This window comes from Oryctolagus cuniculus, chromosome 20, assembly GCF_964237555.1.
Source record: "Oryctolagus cuniculus chromosome 20, mOryCun1.1, whole genome shotgun sequence".
NCBI classification, from domain to species: Eukaryota; Metazoa; Chordata; class Mammalia; order Lagomorpha; family Leporidae; genus Oryctolagus; species Oryctolagus cuniculus.
The window spans coordinates 32,840,157-32,844,962 of NC_091451.1; the positions used below are offsets into that span (position 1 = coordinate 32,840,157).

Sequence of the window (4,806 nt, forward strand, 5' to 3'; positions counted from 1 at the left end):
AAAATGATGTGTTCTTTCCTGAATATTTGAATATATTCCCTTGCTAAACTATTCAGCCTTACAAAGAACCAAACAAAATCTCTAGCTGTTACAAGGAAAGAGAAAATGTCAAACTCCTTGCTGGGAGAAATATAAATCTGTATAGCTTTTTTTAAAAAATAAACAAGCCTAAAAATTAAAATATGTACAATTGCCCCTTGGTATCTGTAGGGAATTAGTTACAAAACCTTTTGCCAAGACCCAGATCTGTAGATGTTCAAGTCCTTCATGTAAAATGGCATAATATTTGCACATAAGTTACACACATCCTCCTGTATACTTTAAACTATCTCTCAATTATATGTGCTGCCGAAGCGAGCACAAAACTACCTCTCAATTACTTATAAATACCTAATACAAGTACTATGAAGACAGTTGTCTTACAATATTATTTAGAGAATAATTACAAAAAAATCTGTACATGTTCGGTAAAGATGCAATTTTATATAACCTTTCCTATCCAGGATTAGTTGGATCTATGGATGAGAAACCCACAGATGTGGAGGACTGGCTATATAACCTTTTCCCTAGAAATACAAATCCTGAAAATCTAATCTTAGCAATAAAGGACTATGTACAAGGAAGGTCATCATCACATTATTGATAGTACCAAAAATGTCTGAAAACAAAATATATGTCATTAATTAAATAACTGTATAAATAAATTAGAATATTACTACACATCCATCCAAAGAATTAGAAATAGCTCAGTTAAGTGGAAGGGAGTTCTAAAGTATTGTTAAGTGAGAAATGCAAAATATAAAAGCAAATCTGTAGTACTATACATTTTTATAAAATAATGACATTAAATTTTATATGTCTGTTTAGAGTTATGGTCAGAAAAACATACAAGAATCCTTTCAAGATAGTTTTGATTACAGGAATGCGATGTGGCTAGAGAAGTAGCGGGAAAAGCAAAATCAAGCAATTGAAGAAATTTTAGAAGACAACGTTTAAAATCAATGAAATACTAAGCCGGCGCCGCGGCTCACTAGGCTAATCCTCTGCCTTGCGGCGCCGGCACACTGGGTTCTAGTCCCGGTCGGGGCGCCGGATTCTGTCCCGGTTGCCCCTCTTCCAGGCCAGCCCTCTGCTGTGGCCAGGGAGTGCAGTGGAGGATGACCCAGGTGCTTGGGCCCTGCACCCCATGGGAGACCAGGAAAAGCACCTGGCTCCTGGCTCCTGCCATCGGATCAGCGCGGTGCGCCGGCCGCAGCGCGCCGGCCGCGGCGGCCATTGGAGGGTGAACCAACGGCAAAGGAAGACCTTTCTCTCTGTCTCTCTCTCTCACTGTCCACTCTGCCTGTCAAAAAAAAAAAAAAAATTAATGAAATACTAAATCCACTGATAGACCTTGAACAATTTGCTGTTGTTCTTTTGGCTTGCACTTGGATGCAAAAGAAAAGATGGACCAAGTACTTGGACCCTTGCATCCACATGGGAGACCTGGATGAAGCTCCTGGTTTCTGGATTTGGCCTGGCCCAACCCTGGCCATTTAGGGAGTGAAACAGCAGACATAAGCTTTCTCTCCTTCTTCTCCTCCTGTTCTTTCTGTAACTCTGCCTTTCAAATAAATAAATATTGTTTCTTAAAAAGTAGGTCCAACTTTTATCTGAAAATGCAAATTTAGGCTAATGAATCAGATATGTATTATGAAATGATATATCAGCTATAATAAAGATATAAAAAGTATGAAATTTACCGAAAACATTTTATGAGGTTTTGTCACTAATCCAAAAAATATTATACCTTTCCAGATGCATGTGGCATATGTAACATGCCTTTAAAGGGAAAAGAATGCATACACTTTGAGTAATTAGTAAATCTTTTTATATGCACTCTTGGCTGAATATTTCTTTACATTGTAAGATTTTAGCATAATTGCAAAACTCCCACCTCTGCCAGCACTTAATGTGTTATTTCAGCATATGATAGAACTCTAAATGCCACATTCAAGTAAGTAGCATGAGGGTACTTTAATAAGTACATGAGAAAATGGAATTAGCATTTATTTTGGTGCAAGAGATTTTAAATTCATGCGTAGGTTTTTCACAATATGCATTTTCCATTAGCTTTTTGAAGGCCTCTTGTATTTTGTTTAGAAATCCATCACAATTTATGATTATATTGTTACAAAGTAAATACTAGGAAAGGTTCAAGTCTCATATTAAATAAGGTACATTAGTTAGCAGAGGAAATGGATGCACATGTCCAATACATCTGGTTCTTCATGTTGTTTATATTTATTTTAACATAAGAACTCATTGCAAGTCTAATTAATGACTGGTTCCTATAAATATCAAGGTACATTCAGGCAAAGAAAGGACAGCTCAATGGTTCTCAAATTGTGAACTACCATGTCAACAAGTCACAGTATACCATATATCACAAGGATGCAAATGTGGGTTTTTTTTTCCCTCATATATGAAGTTACTGATAGCAGATAATCAGTAGGGCAGACAATCATCCTTGGAGCGATCAGATTTCTGGATGTATTTTGAAGAAAGGCATTGACAGATGAGGACAGAAATAGTGTCTCCCTCTGGAGCAAACAGCAAATGTGCTTCAGTCCAGTGTAATAAATAAAATGTCCTACTCCAGAGCTTTCTTCTCAGGAGATTATGGCTCCCCAGGCTCAGTTTCCTTTCCTAAAGTGCAGCCTACAGCATGTGCACGTAAAATCTATGTTCTTCACATCACCCAGTCAGAATTGGGTTTGGAGAATCAACACAAAAGCACTTCTATTCTGAGTACTGCTATTGTTATTGAATAACAAATTGGCTTCCAAGCAACCATGAAATTGTGAGAGCCTAACTTGGTCACCTGAAAATAGGGCAGAGTCTCCAAGACACTGCACACCTCCTAACATTGACATTGCTTTTTCTGTCTAGAAAAGAATGCGGCTGAAATCTCTTTGACTATATCTTCCTGGAGAATCAAGATTCCGTGCCATGCAGTTTAACTGATTCTAATGATGTGTGTCCCTTTTATCATTCTCTAATTTATGGCTTTCCAAACTTTAGACATCATACTTTTGTCATAATCTTAAAGTGCTGAAACCATTCTGGCATTTTTAAAGAGTAAATTTGTGTTCTAAATTTAAAATATATTTATTTTTAATAATACATTTAAGAGGAACTATTATTGCTAAAGTTAAAAGCCTGTATTGATTGACATAAATTGTTAGTAACATGAAAATAAATTAAATGACATCAGCAGAAAAATGTTAGTGTATCACCTAAAGTCATCTAGATTATCTCTTGGGAAATGCAACTCTGGGGTATGCTGCCATGGATGACTGGCAGTGGTCCTACAAAGAGAGCCAGTAACTCTTGGGAATCTGGTGGTATCTGGGGCATGCAATTTAACATATCACCAGGCATGCTGAAGCTGAGACTTCAGAAAAATAGAAAAACAAAGAGTGTCTTTTCCAGTCCTACGCAATTTCCCTCAATAGAAACAGAAAAAACATTTAGTTTAGAGTTGATAAAAACAGGTAGTTTTACAACAAGCATTCGTGTAAAGCAAATCAGTTTCCTAAAGCGGAAGGGAGGGCTGTGGTCATTTGTGTTATCAGTCTCAAAAGGAGGCAGTGAAGACCTTGGTCATTTTTGTACCTCCAGTGCTAAGCACACAGGAAATAGGAGTTGAACGGGTAGAGTTCAATGAATAGACAAGTCAAACCAAAGAACCCAACCACTGAAATTATGCATAAAGGAATCAGGAGGAAAAGTGGCAGAACTGTTCCTCCTTTTGAATAACGTGACTGCTGGAGGAGCGCATATGATGATCAAACCGATGCTAGGGTGTGGCATGACTTGAGAAGCACAGGAACAGCACAGGCAGCCAGGAAGAGCAAGACGGGAGGCTCTGGTGAGATGTTTTCTTCTCTGCTTCCTTAGTCTCTGCAGCAGCATTCAACACAGCATTTCACTGCTTCTCAAAAAGTCGTTTACACGTGGCCTCTGTGACTTAACTTCTAGCCTCCTATTTCCTTTGTCTCTGGTGGGTTGGTTCCTTTTCATTCCATACCTAAATACAGGATCCACATCCCACTGCATGCTCCTCTCTCTGAGCCATCTCTGTTGGAAACTCATTCACAGTCGACATCTTCACTTTCACGCAGAGCAACCCCTCTTGCCTGAGCTCTCTGTGGAGGTCTAATCTATTTCCCAGGCTTCTCTGCAGAGGACTCTTGATATCACCCCAAACTCAGAATGTATGCAATTTAACTTTTACTCTTCAATACACCTGCCCCTTACAATTACTCTTACTTTCCTATTTCTACAAAATGATTACTCAATACTCAAGATGTCATCTTCTATACCACATTTGCTAAATTCACTTATTTTACCTATCCTCGCAGCTGGTAAGCCTTAGCCAATCTAATTTTATCCTTCCTACATCTACCTTTTTTTCCCCATATAACTAATACCAGACCTGCTTTCTCCTCAGTATCAGACACATGTGAATCCTCAGCACTTAAAGTACAAGTTAAGCTGAGGAACTGAAGCTTTAAACTTTCATTTCACTTTAATTAATTAACTTTTTAAAAGATTTATTTATTTGAAAGGCACAGTTGCAGGGAGAGAGGGAAAGACAGAGAGAAACTCATCGTCCATCCAGGGTTCACACCAAATGACCATAATGGCTGGAGCTGGGCCAGGTTGAAGTCGAGCCAGGGGCTTCTTCGAGGTTTCTCCTGTTGGTACAGGTACCCAAGCACTTAGGCCATCCTCTGCTGCTTTCCCAGGTGCACTAGCAGA

At 38.6% G+C, this 4,806-nt stretch overlaps 1 pseudogene; it reads left to right on the plus strand.

Moving 5' to 3' along the window:
* Nucleotides 1–1,374: 1,374 nt before the first annotated feature.
* On the plus strand, nt 1,375–1,474 carry LOC127484687 (small nucleolar RNA SNORA31; annotated as a pseudogene).
* The last annotated feature ends 3,332 nt before the right edge of the window (nt 1,475–4,806 follow it).